The sequence below is a fragment of the Bidens hawaiensis genome, unplaced genomic scaffold, assembly GCF_021521415.1.
Source record: "Bidens hawaiensis isolate Kalapana, Puna unplaced genomic scaffold, B.hawaiensis_p1.1 tig00043019_1, whole genome shotgun sequence".
NCBI lineage: Eukaryota > Viridiplantae > Streptophyta > Magnoliopsida > Asterales > Asteraceae > Bidens > Bidens hawaiensis.
Window position 1 is genome coordinate 11,441 of NW_027497638.1, and position 17,427 is coordinate 28,867.

Consider the following 17,427-nt stretch of genomic DNA (forward strand, 5'->3'; position numbering starts at 1 on the left):
CGGCTTGTCTCTCACAAATAACCTTTCTCCATCTTCCTCTTTTGAATCAGACCTCTTCTTCAACTTCTTAGTTCTTACAACCAAAACATCTTCTATGGTCAGGGTTTCCTTTCTATACCTCAAGGTGTGCACGAAATGTTCATATGAGTAGGTTAAGGATGTATACAATGATTTCTTGATCCTCATTATCTAATACCACTTCAATATTTTCAAGATCTAATACCAACTTATTGAATTTATCAGTATGATCTTCCAAAGACTTTCTAGAGTTCATATGAAAGGTATACAACCGCCTCTTTAAGTACAAGCACTTTGTCAACGACTAAGTCATATATAGGGTCTCAAGTTAAGCCCAGACTCCGGCTATGGTGAGTTGTTAAGAAACTTCACGAAGTACTCTCCAAGGATCAATATAATTCTACTATGAGCCATTTCATGTGTATCTTATTTTTCCTTGTTAGTAAGGCATTCATGCACGTTATGTTGTCCCAACCTGGCATATGAGATACCCTGGTGAAATAACAATGCCCTCATCTTCACTCTCTAGAGATTACAATAATTTTGGGCATCAGCTTTCTTGAATTCCAACATAGTAGACACCATCTTGGTCGTTAATTGTGAAAAAGATGAGAAAATTTCATCGAATCAAACCACATCCTGGCTTTGATACCAATTGTTATGAAAACACCAATGATATCAGTAATTGAATGATAAAAATCAAACGATTATTATGATTATATACAAGTTATCGGTTGTAAAAAAAACTCAGGTTAGAAACTTGTCATGATTGGCCCTCCAACTTATCAGCTTCACCACATATTGCACAAACTCCTTTAACATTTATCAACTTTCAGAATTGACAATATTATCCCCTAAACTTTGATTGACCACTTTGACTTAGCCTAATTTTGACCTTTATTTTTGGTTGCAACTTGGATTTTGTTGTAACATGGAGAAATATTGCATTCTCTATGAATTATAAACTGTGCCTTGTTGGTAGTACATTAGATTGCAAAATCCGTCGGATCACACGACCAAATTTAATGATAAAGATGAATGATGGCTGTCCTCTAGTTTTTGCAAGCGAATGTTATACTTGCTTCAGAGCCACCCATGATTTAAATCTCTAAGGTGCCTGATATATATTGAGGGTTTTTTTTGGGTTTGTTTTGAGTATATAGCAATGAATTCATACTTCTCCTGTAGAAATAATAATAGTATACTGATAATATGCACATTAAAATATATTAAGCTTCTATTGCATTAAGAAAATACATTTGAATATCGAAAACAAAAATACTAGGCTACGTATTTTTTTAAATTGTATAGGGATGCAACAAAAGGCAATGCCCCTTCGTCCTTAATTACCTAAAACTGTTGGAACAGGATGTTTTCTCTCTAAAACGGTGACGTATAGCTCTCCACATTCTGAAAAGTTGCAAATTTAAATCTCGTTTTCCACCTTATGTGAAACCTAAGTACCTAACATGGCTTCACTCGTTTTATAAGATCTTCTATATCTTTTCTTAATAATTAATGTGCAAGTCATAAATGTTGATTACTTCATAATGTAGTTTATGCAAGAATATTGGAATATATATTGGATAACGAGTATAATATTACATTCAAATCAATACAAAACTGAAAAACAAACACTATTAATTGTAACAAGTTATTGAGTTCAAACATCTATTTCGTGGCTAAATATATAAGCTCGGTATACACATGCTCTGAAACGTTGAATCATTTACAACGGTTCATTAAACTTCTTAAGGAGTAGTGTGTTAAAACACATCTAACTAATAATGTTGAATTTTTAAATTTGATTAATTTTTGTATAAGAGTTTTAATGTATAGTATGTACTGGTGCGTTTAAACAGTTAAAAAAGTGTCTTTAGCGTACGTAGTATGTTCAATTTCAATTATTTGTATAAAGTATTTTGAGGGCTAGTTTTGTTGAAGACAACCATGTGAAGACTCTTGTCTAGTTAGTTAGTTATATGCACTACTAGAAAATGAACCTTTAATGACACGCGAACAATGACATACCATTTATAAATGACGTGTTAAAAATATGTGTCATAAAAAAACGTTATTTTTTTAAAATTTTAAAGGAACGATGACATGAATTTTCGTGTGTCATCCATCATTTTAGTGTAAAATATGTCAAAAATAAGTTTAAAAAAACACGGAAGACACCTTGTTTATTTGTGTGTTATATGTTTTATAATTTTCGCGCCCCCTACTTGTTAAACGCATTACCCTGGAGACCTGTGCAAGTTCAAATAACCCTAAATCACTAAATCGTTCCTTCAATTGTGAGTTCGAAGCTCTGATTCCTTCAATTACGAGTTCGAATCTCTGATTCGTTCAATTTCAAAGCACGCAGAACAAGCTCTGATTAGATCGATTACGACTCTGAAACGCCCAAAACATGAACAAAACCCTAAATCACCACATCGATCTCATCGCCTCTCACTATATCGATCTCAACTTTGTGATTTACGACCATAAGTTCAACGCCACGATGTATTCACCTGCTGGAGTTGTAAGTCACTTTTGTAGATCTGTTTAGTCGTATTTTGGTTAGTATGTGTGTGATTGTAATGGTTGTTATGAATGATCGTTTGTTTATGAGAGTTGATTATATGATTGTTCATTTATTTGAGAATGTGAATCTTGCTAGCTGTTCACAGTTTCAAATCTATAGTTTTATAAGCATTAAGCTGCCATCTGTTATATTATATTGCATATGTAATGAGGATTATTAGTTTTGAAAAATTATTATAAGTGTTAATTTGGAATTATGGTTGTTCATCACATTTAGGGATTAGCTCATAACAATTAACACTATCATGTCCAGTTAAGTTTAGGTTATATATTATGTTCAAATTAGTTAAGTTTTTTGTTCAAATTTGAGAAAATAAATATGTAGATCTTTATATATGTGCATGCAGCTGATTTGACTCCTGTTCGATGTGATGGTGAGTGAATTATCACGATTTTGATTCGTCATTATTTAGAGAATTTTGAACTTTAGGTTATAGATTATGTTTAAATCAGTAAAATTTTTTATTGAACTTTTGGGAATAAATGCTAATTTATGTGCATTTGTTTACATATTTATATATTTATGCATGCAAGATTCTTATGAGACACAATAGGATATACAATACAGTTCATGAGGTTTGTTGATTACTTTGGGTGCTTCACAATAGGATATATTTGATTTTGATATTATTGTGTTAATTTGTTGCCAGAAACATTGTTGTGAGGTTATCATTATTAGGTGACAGATGCAAAAAAAAAATATACCTGACTAGTACACAAATTTGTTTAGGATTTGCTTAATAGTTTCTTTGATTATTTGTTTTTTTAAGCTAATCCTTCTGATATCTATACTTAATTTTTGGATGGTAGGCAAGTGTTTTAACTTTCTTTTAGTTATACTGTAGGTTCAATGTTTACTGCAGGTTCAATGTTATTGTTTACTGCAGGTACAGTCGTTTTTTATTGATCATTGTTTTTTCTATTTTTTTGTATAGCAGTTTACAGTAATTGTTACGCTTGCGAATCTATTTATATTTTCAATTATAAAATATATTTATATTATTGTTCAATTGCAGAGGTAATTAGAGACACTGGGTGCTCAAGGGGCAGGTCTAGAAGACATGTTGAAAGATTCGAAAAGAAAGGTGTTCTTAATTCCTGTTATATATCTTCACTTAGTTCTTGAATAAGATAATTTTTATTACCAATATAATTCTTTGGTAAAGATAAACTCTTGAAATAGATGACAACATCAAGCTCACGCGAGGATATATCTAGAAAAGACATTGCAAATTCAAGCACAGGAACAATTACTGCTACCTATTCAGGTTTGTTTTTACATTTTGATATTTCATTAATACATGCAGTTGATTATCTCTAATCGGTTCTTGTTTGCAGGCTCAAAACCGTGAATTTGGTAGCACATTTAATATTGAGGATTACATGTAAACTTAAGAGAGGGGTTAACTAGGGTATGGCAAATTAATCCATCCATCACCATACCATGATGAATATTCACTTGGGGAAAACTATATATATATAGGGGTGAGATTTAGAAAGAACTCCTCTTAATCAGAGAACTAGAGAAGTAGTAAAAAATTATTTTTAACTATTTTAAAAAAAATTATTTTGTGATTTTTTTTCTTTACTCATTCTAATAAGATGATATTGATACTAAAAAAAAAAAAAAAAAAAACATTGTCAGTGTAGTACTGTAGTGCATATGTGCACTAATGCCTATTGCATATATACAATAGTGTTTTATTGCATATAATACAACAAAATATTTTATTAATTAAATTAAAAATATTTCATTATTAGTTCTCTAGTTCTCTCCATAAAATCGAATTCTCTCATGATCCTCTCCCTATATATATATATATATATATATATATATATATATATATATATATATGAGTGAGATCTAGAGAGAATTAGAGAACTAGTAAAGAATTAATTTCAACTATTTAAAAAAAAATATTCTGTGATTTTTTTTTCTTTACTCTTTCTAATAAGATGATATTGTTACTAAAAAAAACTTGTCGTTGTAGTGCATACGTGCATTAATGCCTATTGCATATATACAATAGCGTTTTATTGCATTTAATACAACACAATTGCTTTATACAATACACACTATTGAATATATGCAAATACAGAACTAATAATTTTATGCAACACACTATCGTATATATGTAATAAAACACTAATTCACATATGCATTATATCGATTTTTTTATTTTTGTAAATAATATAACACTATTTCATATATAAAGATACACACTAGTGCACATATGCATTAAGAAAAAGTCGATGTATTGCATATATGCATTACAACGAGTTTTTGTTTTTATTTTTTTAAATTTTTTTATTGTTATATTTTTTGGTGGTGAAGAATAACAACATAGAAGAATGATGAAAGAAAAAAAAATTTAAAATTATTTTTTTAATTAAATTAAAAATACTTCATTATTAGTTCTCTTTTTAAATAGGAGTTTTCTCTTGATACACACAGACACACACACTAGCTTTTATCCCCCCTTATTACAAGGGTTGTTATATATTATTTGTTTCTAGTAATAGTTATTTTTTGAATTATTATTTTTATTGTATGAAAGTTAATAATATACTTATGGTTTGATGATAAACTGTTTCACAAATAAATGGGATATTATAACCCGGTTTAAAAGCTATACGAGTTTGATGAGAACCAAGACTCGTTTATTTTTTTTACCATAAAATTGGTTTATGTTAATTATAAATAATATATATCTTTTTTTAAATAAATCATTATTAATTTTTAGTATATCCATACTTTATCGGATTTTTAAATCAAATATTTGATGATATTAGTTTTTAATTTAATGAGATGTTATAACTCGTTTAAAAAATATCCGGGTTTGATGAGACTCATAGCCGTGAATTCGGGTCTGCATGATAAGCCTCCATTTAAAAATCAAGCAAATCTCGTGACTCCAAAAAAAGGGGAGCGACCACATCGCGACACGTAAGATTTTTATGGTTTCGTATATATATATATATAATATGGTTGAGTTATTCCACAATGGCCAATAAAAATACGTAGTGTGAGAAGTCATAATTAATTGACATGTGTCAAGTAGGGACCAAGGGAAAAATGGTATAAAAGTAATAGTACACATTTTCTATCTACACACGCAAGTCACATGTTAATTCCCTCATAATTTTTAAACGCATATAACTTTTCATATGATATTGTTTTAAACAAAATTCACCATAATAACAAGAGTTTTTTTTATTTTAATATGAATATGATTTTTTTATATTAAAATCAAAAAAATTATGTCATTGTGTCTTTTTTGCTTACCACTGTGTCTTTTATTCGTCATTGTGTCTCTCTGTTTGTCAATGTGTTTTTTCCGCCGTTGAGTCTTTCAACTGATCATTGTGTTTTTTTTTTAAATACTAATAATACCGTTGTGTAATAATATATAAATATAATGAAAAATATCAACAAATTATCTAATACATAAAACACAATTATGAATACATATTACACAATAACCTGAAACGTAAAACACAATGATGAATACATATAATACAATGGACTGAAATGTAAGACAAAATGGTAAATACATATAACACAATGACCTGAAAAGTAAAACACAATGTATTCTGCGTATTACACAATGACTTGAACGTAATACACAAAGAACATAATACTATTTTTCTCAATTTAAGTGAATGTTGAGCACAATGACTAAAACACAATGACAAGTGAAAAGACAAATATTAAACATAAAGACACAATGACGAAAAAAAAGACACAATGATGTAGTCTTTGTTTTAACTTAAATCTTTAATATAAATATCAAATGAAAAACACGATTACCAAAATCTATAGCACAATGCATAAAAAACCCAATTAAAAAACACAATGGACAACCAAATGACACAATATAAAAAAAACTCACTAACTTTTTTTTATTTATATATAATAATATGATATTCATATTAAAGATAAAAAAACGCTTGTTATTATGGTAAAAAAAATTTCTAAACAAAATTTCGTATGAAAACGTTATAAACGTTTTAAAATGATGGATGAATTGACTTGTGCCTTAAATTTGGAAAGAGAGTCATCATATATGGGTTACTAGTTTGAGGCCCGTGTATTACATGAGTAAATATTGAAAATTTTAAACTTTAGCCATTGAGTGAAATACAATAATCAATTAATCATATATTGTTAATACAATTACAATTAAAATGACAGAAATTACATAATTAAGATTACATAAATGTGTTACAAATAGGTAAAAACTTTCTTTTACACTACATTTGTGATTGTATTAGTAGGTATACATTATTTATGAATGATTGTTGCAGTAAGTTAAATAAATGATCACTAACTTAACTCGTTTGTTGCAGTAACGGCTGATCAAGCACCATTAAAGTTCGTTGATACTCATAACATAGCTGGTTGCTTGTATGATCCACCTCTAGCAAATAAAGAGTTTAAATCAATGATTGTTGGACTCAATACATGCATGATTTCTCACGCTATACGAGAACCTCATGTCATATGCAAGAAAACGATCACGGATTTCTAGAATAATGCCTATATCAATCAACAAGGTGTTGGGGGAGATTTCACTATTGACCCCACAGTTCAAAAGAAGCCGGTCGTCATCTCAAAGGCCATTATACGCGAAGTCCTTTTATTCGGAGACCAACCTAACTTTCCAACGGAATATCCGATTGATGTTGTTACTGATGTCTTTGTCAGAATGGGTTACGAAGGATCCTATCCTCCATCTATAAAGAAGATCTTTCATCCATACCGGAGTTTCCTGATCCACACATTCTTTACTTGTGTGTCAGGACGCAAGGGAGGATCTGATGAAATCAGCCATTTTCAGATGTCTGCTGTAGTTGCTCTGATCATGGACTGGAACTACAATTATTCTAAATTTGTGTTCGATGGGATGATGAGCAACTTGAAGGGAAAAAAGAAAGAGATGTTCCTCACGTATCCCAGGTTTTTACAAATGATCTTCGATTCACGTTATCCTGATCTTATTAAATCTGTGGAGACTCTAGATTTGAAGTCTGTGGGACAAAACACTTTTGGGATGATGAAGCAGTCCAGGAAGGGGTCAAAGGTCGTTTACCAAGGCCTTCATGAACTAGTTATGTTCGGGAAATTTGCTAAAACTGAGCTTGTTCCTATCAATGCTCAAGTTGCTGAAGAGCATGTGATGCCTATTTAGAGGTGTGCTGCTGCGTTTGAAGTCATTTCAGACGATGATGAAGATTCTCCAGCACAACACATGGAGATTGAACACCAAGAGAATGAATCTGCTCCTACTGCTGATCATTTAAAGGAGTTTGAAAAATTCAAAGAACAACTTCAGTCAACTGTGCTGTTCCTATATTGCCATTTGATAAAAAGCACAATATCTGTGCTTTTGTCAATAAAACTTTGCTAACTAGGACGTATTTGGAGAAGCCATTGCATCCCTACGCCGATCCAGGATCCATTATGCCATCGCTGCCGATATAACTGTCACACCCCGACTAGGTAGTTGCGGAAGCGTAATACGGGAATGTAACAGATAACACTGGTATCAACAACATTGTTTATAAGGAAATTCATAGCTAATTTACATCATAATACATGGGTTGGTACTAAGTTTACAAACTAGATGAGAAAAACACATAACCGGTTTACGAGCTTCTTATACAGTATTATATCAGCGTCTATTCACAGCTATTCAACTTTCTTCCTAACACCAAGCATGTAAGCAAATCATTCCACTTTTGCTTTACCTGAAAAGCATGTCAAAACGGGTCAACTACGTCTAGTTGGTGAGTTTCAAGTTTCACGAGTATCAATGAAATCAGTTCACGAGTTTGTAAAGTTTACAGTGTGAATGTATGTATGTCTGTGTATGATGTATTATACTAAGCCACAAGTGAAACCGAAACGAGCTACACTGCATGGCCTCTCCTGCCCATGCACTCCTGTTGGCATTTAACAGCCAATTTGCCCCATGTATGTACTATGTCTAACACCACATAGCAGTATGTAAATATAATGACAATGTGCAACTGGTTTTACATATGTTCCGGCTTACCCCACCGGCTCTGTCACAGTTGGGTTTGTCAAACCGATAGTACTATCCACACGCCACCGGCACGAAGTTAATCACTTGTGTTTGTGGGGACTTGTCAAGTGTTAGTACTTAGATAATCCACATCATCACACGTTTTCAAGTATATCAGTATATGTAAACATGATTTTCACCCCAAAAGTTCGTAAAACAGTTTAGAAAGTGGGGGTCGTGAAACTCACCTTATCGTAGTTCGCACAGAAATCACGTATCAAATAGTCAGATGTCTCGTTTATAGCCTGATTCCTATAAACGGTATCGTATTGTTATTACTAGTACAGTGTTTAAGCTAAGTCGGGCTGTATAGATAATCTGGGTATAGCTGTTAGGCCCAGAACATGACCATAGTCTTAGATTGTGACGTTGTGTACTATGAAATGTTTAAAACTGGATTTGGCTCAGTTTCACCGTTTTCCGAGCCTAGCTCAGTTGATCGTTTATACGTTTCGGGATTAGGTAAGATCACATAAAACTTAAGTAAATGTATTGATTAATAAAATAATTTGATTTATGAAAGAATTTTAAGGTTTCGGTGTCTGGTTTGATTGCAGGGTTCGTTTCCGTTTTCACACGGGTTTGATTATACAAAACGCGTACAATCCACCCGAATTGTCCGGAATTCTCGTAAAAAGTTCGTTTTTATCAATATCATTCAAAAATATGATATTTGACCACTTTTGACATTTTGACATACCAGTCAGTCCGTTAAACACAAAACTGCCGGTTTCGTTAAAACAATTATAATTTAAATCTTTGATTAATCATAACTAAATATGTACTTATATATAAATTATGCAAATTTTTGTAAAAATACATTAAGACATGGAGAATTTTATAAAAATATTTTCAGAAATTTTATGATTAATTATTTATTTATAAAAATTCATTTAATAGGTTATAATCGTGTAATAAATGGCCCGTTTATATCAAACGACCTCCGAAAAATCCGATAATTTTTACCAATGGCCTCAATGTCATTACATAGCCCCTGCAAAATTTCCAGAACCTAACTCTTTTGACAAAATGCCTTTTTGTGCGTTTTTCGGCTGTTAAAATTCGGTTAAGCCATGATCACACAAACCATACTTAGACATTTCCAATGATTCCCAAACTTTACCAGTGATCTTACCATCACATATTAAACTCCAAAACCAAGTTTCATAATTTTTCAATATGTTTAGCTATTTTTCCCAAATAAACGCTCATAAACGGGAATAAATTCACCAAATATTCTCCGTTTATCGAAAAATTACCAAATTTGAACAGGGACTCATTTATATGATCCCTAATGTCCCTGCAAATTTTCACAATCTAACAACAAGCACGTCACAACCTAATACTAAACAGCCCCTAAACGAGTATTACGGGTTTACCTTGTCGGTTTTCGATGAATTTTGCTAGCTTAAACGACTTTCCGGGTCTCGGGTTGCAAACTCAGTATATCTACATATCATGTAACATCAAACCAAGCATAAATCATCCATGTAACAGCCTTGATAATTAGGGTTTCGGTTTTGGGTTCAAACCGAACTTTCTAACCGTAAAAACGTTGTATTCATGTTCTAATCCGCGTTTTTGACCAAAAAAGTATATGTTCCTGGTTTGTAAACATGTTTAACATCAAAACATAATTTTACTTGATTTTTAGGGTTTTTGGATGGTTAAACATGTTTAAAACTAACTAAAACATGTTTATATGTTAATTATATAAATCAAACTTGGTTAAATCTTTGTAAAATTTGATCTTACCTTAGGGTTTTTGAAAGGGAGTTGAGAGAACAGGGGTAGAGCTGCTGGACTTCAAAATATGTTGTAAATTAGAATGAATGAAAAAAAACTTAGGATGTAAGTTTATGAAAAGGTGTGTATTATTTGGTGGCTAAATGTTCCGATCGGAACTTTGTAAAGGACCTTAATGGGCTGTTTTGGCCCATTAAACTATACATACAAGCCCAAACATGAAAAGCCCACATTAAATTTAGTTCGGGTCCGGTTTTTCGCAAGAAAATTAATTCGGGTGTGAGAAATAACGTAAAAACGAGTGTTTTTCAGCTTATTTTTGTAAAATAAGAAAAACGTACTGACTCGTTGTAAAATTCCCAAATATTTTCACGGATGGCTTAGAACATGTCATATAAGTGTTTTATAAATCTTTTTCGGCTTAACGGATGCTACAATGCTTGTTTTGATATTAACGATTGCGTTTAAGCTTATAGCGTATCGATAAACGAAACCTTTTTCGTTTAAAGAGTTTTAAACGTACTGGGGCCTAAATATCAATATGTTAGCCTCTATAACATATATATAACTCGTATATGACCCCTCAGTATGTATACGGGTCATAATTAGTATCGGTCGGTTACTCGTTTAAGCACTACGAATCAACCGATTTATCGTTTACTTGTTACGTAATGAATATAGTGTACCTCGTTTTATCATGAATGTCACAATAACTGTCCACTTCAGTGTCATCCGTCCATTCTGGAACTCGGCAAGATATGTGGAGTCGGAAAATCACATTGTTGCTGAGATCAACAAGAAGCCGATCATTATCTCTCCTGTTGTTATCAGACACGTGCTTCGGTTTGTGGAATACATGGACATTCCATGTGAGTTCGACAAGACATTGATACGAGGCTTATTTCAGAGATTATTTTATTTAGGAGACCTTGATCTTTCCCAGTACAACAAGGCGTACTTGTGTACTCCGTACAAGTACTTATTACATGTCCTGGTTCATTGCCTTGGGGGACGCATTGGGTGGATATGAATATGTCGAATTATGCTACAATCCGTATTTGTAGCTCTTATATTGAACAAGAAGATGAATTTCTCTGAGCTTATATATTATCACTGGAAGGAGAACTGCTTGATCAAGAATCGTCGTAGAAAACTTCTCATGTATCCACGCTTCATACAGTTAATTATTCAGGACTTGATACCTGATTTGGTGATTGATCAGACGTTGAAGGATGATGTGTTTAAGTTGGAACACATGAATGCTGATACTATGGAGAGGATGAAGACTTATTGTAGTAAAGATCCAGAAGATCGTCAAAGAACCAAACGTTTGATTGGTCACTTGGCGAATCATGTGTATGAATGACCTTCTAATGATCATTGGATTCACGATGGCTCAGATTCTAAAAGTGAAAAAGGACCAGGTGGGAATGGTGGTGGTAACGATGTTGGTGGAGTTGGTGGTGATGGTGGCCTTGGGGGTGATCAACGACGTGTTGAAGTTGAGGCAGCAAGTTCACATGCTACTCAACGGAAACTAAAGGGTAAGACGATAGTGAAAGATCAACCGCCCAAATGTCGTGTTAGGCACAAATAAGGTGTGGAAATTGGTTCACAGGTGTCTAGGTTGTCCGCACCACAATGGCCGGCGGTGTCGCTTACTACTAGGACCCCGGCACTTACATTGACTACGACCACTAATTCAGATCCATGGCTTGGCTTTATCCCTCAATTTTTGTTAACTCCAATGCCAAGGCCTTCTGTATCATCAATGGTGTTTCCTCCTACACCCACCATGATGCCGACACTACCATCGTACGTCACATCTATGAGAATAAGCCGTCCACAAGGACCGGTGCAACCCGTTCCAGCCTCATTTCATGCTTTGCCCCTACCCATCAGATGGATATGCTTTTGAGTCTGATTCATTTATATGAGAATCAACGTCGTCTGATGGGGTATGTATCGTATTGCTAGAAGGAAACAAAGGAGTTGCATGACATAGTAGCGGCTCAAGGGGTGAAGATGAAGGATGATATGGTGTGCGCATGCCAGTAAAATATATTAATGATTGGAGATTTAGCTTTGCACAAGATCGTGTTTTAAATTTATAAAAGTTATTTCTACTAAAACTAAGCACACACAAAATAGGCAAGTGTACCTATCGTATATGTAGAATAGTATTGTTAAGAACCAAGTATTTATCCGAGGACAAAAATGTTTCCGATAATGAATCTTCGTTTTAATGTAATCGGAGAGTTTTAATCATTTTGGGTTGATTTTCAAAGTTTTTATAAAATGAAAATACTTATATATAATATATAGGTGACAAGAAGAGAAATTCTAAATGAATAATTCAATTATATGAAGGTTACTATCTAAGATCAAGAATCCACTTCATTTTTCCTTAAAGATTATTAAATAAACATGTGATAAACTTGTCCTAATAATATATGATAAAATAGTCCCTCATTTCTATGTGAACGTATTCTATGACATAAAAGAAAGTAGCATGCGTATTTACAAGTCCATCCTATGCTTAATATCATGCTACCATGAGAATGTTAATTTAAAAAGACAACCAGTTTGGTATATTAGAACGATTAGCACTGACTTCGATTTTGCAAATACCAATCCTAACAACTTCGAGTGGTTGTAGTTAACTCACACAACCTCCCCTTGGTTGATTAGATTAGGTTATAGTTACACATTCCATTAACGTATGATTTATTTAACTAGCATGATAACCTAAGCAATCGTGTTAACAATGTTATTTAGAATTATCAAAACTAGAGAAATAGATCATAACTTATATCTCATCATTTCTAAGTACAATATAAGGATCCATATTTTATCTTAATAAGTTATCAAAGTATTCTTTTTACTATTTATAGTCTCCAATAACATGAGTGAACATGAATGATTTTTAGTCATCAACCTTGATGTATTGAGTTAAAGTGATAAAACATTTCTTCATCAATGGATAATTGCAAAATAACCATGTACTTTACCAAACTAAATCACATGTTTCACATAATCATCAAGTAAAACACAGCTTCTTCATAGATTTTAGATGGTAAATGGATTTTAACTCGTCATGAGCATTGTTATGAATATTAAACGAGACGATGATAACAAACACATGATTGAACTAGAACAATCTAACCAAATGTGGAGGAATCTCCCTTCTTAATGATGATTATGGATAATGATGATGTTGATGATGATGGATGATAATGGTAACCTTCAAGCCTTCAAACTCTTCCCAATATCATCAATATGAGTGTAATGTGAGTGTTTTTATAAGCAAAACCTGTATAGAGATTTTCTTCAAGCACACTTGATTAATGCAACATTCTCCTCTATTTATAGGCAGTCTGAGGAAACAGGCACAACCCCGTGCTTCAGGAGTCACGCCCCCGTGTCCATGTGTCTAGTTGCATTAAATGCTATTGTCAGATCGTACATGATGACTCACCACTAGGGCGTCCTCTCAGAGGAACGACTCTGTGCTTTTTAGTGACACGTGCTAATTCTTGTTGTCTTTTCTGAAAGGTGACCATGACCCCATGGTTGCTAAGGCACGACCCCATGCTTATGTATCCAGTATGTGTCTTTTCTTGTAAATTTTTGTCTTTTCTTGTGTTTAAAAGCATGGGGCGTGTTTTCGGGAGCACAGGGGCGTGTTTGAGGGTTTTCTTGGGTTTTCTTTTGTTTTTCTTCGTCTTTCCACTTGTTTCTTCGTTTATGGCTTGGGTTTACCTAAAATTGCAATTTAATGTGATAAGTAGCCTTTTGAGCTATATTATTCGATAGAAGTTGCAGTTTTTAGAGATTATTTGATGGTAAAAAGATGTATAATTTTATGTACATCGGGCACACTTAGGCCTCTGTGCAAGCTTTTACTCAAGCCTAGCAATGTATTTTGCCTTCCGGGCAAGGTTATATTCTTGAAGTCTTCTTTAGTGTCAATCCGAGCAGGGTTCACTATATCTAGCAAGGTTGTTCTTCAAAGCCAAGCAAGGTTTGCTTCCCACCAAGCTCTTGGTTAAACCAAACTAATGAAGACAAGTATTTTGGAAGATCTAGAAAGGTTATTCATTAATAAATAGTGGTCCCAGAAAGCTTGATGAAAGTTGACAAGGAAATTATCTTAAGGATTTTGTCGGGCAAGGTTCAACTCCAAGCAAGCTATAGTGCTATCAGCACAAGTCTATAGTGTTACCAACACACTTATGTTTGCTCAATAAGTTATTCATTAACAAGAATTGAAGGGATCTCTGAAGAACAAGTTTGCTCGTAGGACCATATCAGGCAAAGTTTGCTATGGTCAAGAAGATTGAAATATGTTAGGTGAATATTTCAAAGGAAAATATTCTAAGTAAAGTCTACCTGGAGAACTATTCCCCAGCACACTTTGGTTACCAGGTCTGCTCAAAGAAGACAAAAGCTGCAAAGCTTACCCGAAGACCTGTTTTACACTTAGAATCTTTTGTAATTTGATTTACTGAATATGTATCATTAATTAGGGTTTCTAGAAGGAATGATAGATGTTAAGTAGGCATATAAATAGAAAATCTAGAGCACGCCTCAAAAGAGATGGAGAACGGGCATGAGACTAAAAGAGAGATACGATTAAGACAACCTATATTATTCCTAAATATTGATTGTGACGGCTGTTCTTTATTACGTCCTGACAAAAACATTACCTTTCTTTTAACCTTGATTGATTCCTGTTTGTAATAATCTTTCTATAAATGGAAATATTTTGAGTAACATTATGTGTTTGTTTACATTAGTATTCTCGAGCAACATATATATTGTGTTAGTGATTCCGCCATTAACACGAAATTTGTTCTTACCCTGATATTTGTTCTTACCCTAAAGAGTAAGTCGTTAACCTGTCTTGTCAACACCACACGGTGTGGGTTGCGACAGTTGTGTAGTGATCGTTATACGGGACCGACAAGTGGTATCAGAGCACCGTGTCCTGCTATTTGGTTGAACAATCGTTGATTGTTGTTGAAGATTTGAAGATGAAGAATGACGTTAGCTGAAGCACTGTTTCATTGATATGTGACTTCAGCAGCTCTGTTTCTTCACTTTTCTTTCATATCTACAAAATTTGGTGTTCTCTTTCTCACGTTTGTATTGAAATTTGAATATTTATTTTAGATCTTGCTCTTATTTGACCAGATACATCAGATCTGAGGATTTCATCCACAGATCTGATTATTTTTCAAATGAGTCTTTAAAGGTTTGTTAAGTTTTTCAACTATTGTTCTTTGTTTTTACAAAAATCTTCTGAAAATCCTAAAAGATGTCTGGTTATGAAGAGCAAGAAGTCTCTACTAACAAGATTCCAAAATTGCATGCATAGGAAAATTTCAACAAGTGGAAGGTGCTCTTTAAAGCTGCTGTGTGCTATAATGATGATGAAAAGTGGACCTCAATCAAGAACGTACCCACTACCCCAGATGGTACAAACAACAATCAGGTTCTTGAAGAAAGAAAAGTTTGATGATAGAGCTCTTGCTATGTTGAAACTAGGTTTATCTTGGGAGATCCCCACAAAAGTTGCTCACCATCAGACTGCAAAGGCCATATATGATGCTATCCTAGAGATGTTTAAAGGCAACTCAGAACTAAAAAATATCAAGAAGGAAAGGCTCAAGTAGCATCTTGATAGGTTCAAATACAAGGATGGTGAGAGACTCAAATCTGTGCTAGAGAGGTTCTTCGTAATTGTGAATGAGATAAGAACAAATGATTATGTTGTGCCTGATTCTGACTTGAACACCAAGTTTCTGTCATCATTGTCAAAGGAATGGTACACTGCTAGCAAGTTTATCAAGCAGAAACCAAATTATGACACATTGAAACTTGATGACGTGATCTGATTTCTACAAACTGCAGAGACTGAGATGATAGATATGAAATGATAAGGGAAGACAAGCCTTGTTTCCAAGTATTAAATGCTCTTATTGCTCCAATTGGCAAATTGTCTACCAAGAACCAACAGCTAATCCCAGTTATTGAAGAACCAAGTGAGCATGGTGGTGAAACACCAAGATGATTTGTTGCTGGTAGCTCAAGTAATCAAGGATGTCAGTCAAGGTTTAATGTTCAGCTTATTGATGATAACACTACCTCAATGACAAGTGGACATGCACCTTTTGTTGGTGGAAGTGGAAGTCAAGGAAATGAATACCAATCCTTGTTCACAATGTTCACAGACTCCTACAATGCATTTGTTGCCAAGAACATGATCCATACCAATGTTGTTCAAGATGATCTTGAGCAAATTGATGTTGATGATCTGGAAGACATGGACTTGAAGTGGCATGAAGCAATGTTGGCCTTAAAAGCAAGAGTCTGTTCAACAGGACTGGTAGATCTCTTGTATCAGGTCCAAATGAAAGAATTGGATTTGACAAGTCAAAAGCTATTTGTAATAACTGTCAACAACCTGTACATTTTGCAAGAGAATGCAACCTGCCTTGACAGTTCAATAACAATCAAGCTCAGCAGTATCAGTCAAGAAACCAAAAACAATTTCAGAACCAATACCAACAAGGCCAGTCAATAACATACACCAACAACTTCAACAATAATCCCAACTACAACAACAGTTACCAACAACCACAACAGAACAATCAACAAGTTGTCCCTCAAGACCAGAACTACCAGAGAAACAACAATCAAAACCCTCCAAATACTCCCAACAACACTAACAGAAACAACATCAATCTACTAAGAAATCAAGAAAATGTTGCATTGGCTGCTAACCAACAAGATGGTGACTTTGACTGGAGTAATCTTGTTGATGACATAAGCAAAGTAAATGTTGCACTAATGGCTCAAACAGAAAATGAAGTTGGACCATCTTCAACACATGTACATTTAAACTCCACACTTGAATTACTTGAAACCATTGAATCTCCTAAATTAAAGATAGGAAAACTTGAAGGTGATTGTTTTA

General features: G+C 33.5%; 1 long non-coding RNA gene across 1 annotated transcript; it reads left to right on the top strand.

Annotated features, from left to right (window-relative positions):
• The first annotated feature begins 2,280 nt into the window (after positions 1–2,280).
• Positions 2,281–3,994, top strand: LOC143594032 (uncharacterized). Its single transcript, XR_013146247.1, has 3 exons — positions 2,281–2,548; positions 3,627–3,878; positions 3,949–3,994. It is a non-coding gene; the product is annotated as an uncharacterized LOC143594032 (long non-coding RNA).
• The last annotated feature ends 13,433 nt before the right edge of the window (positions 3,995–17,427 follow it).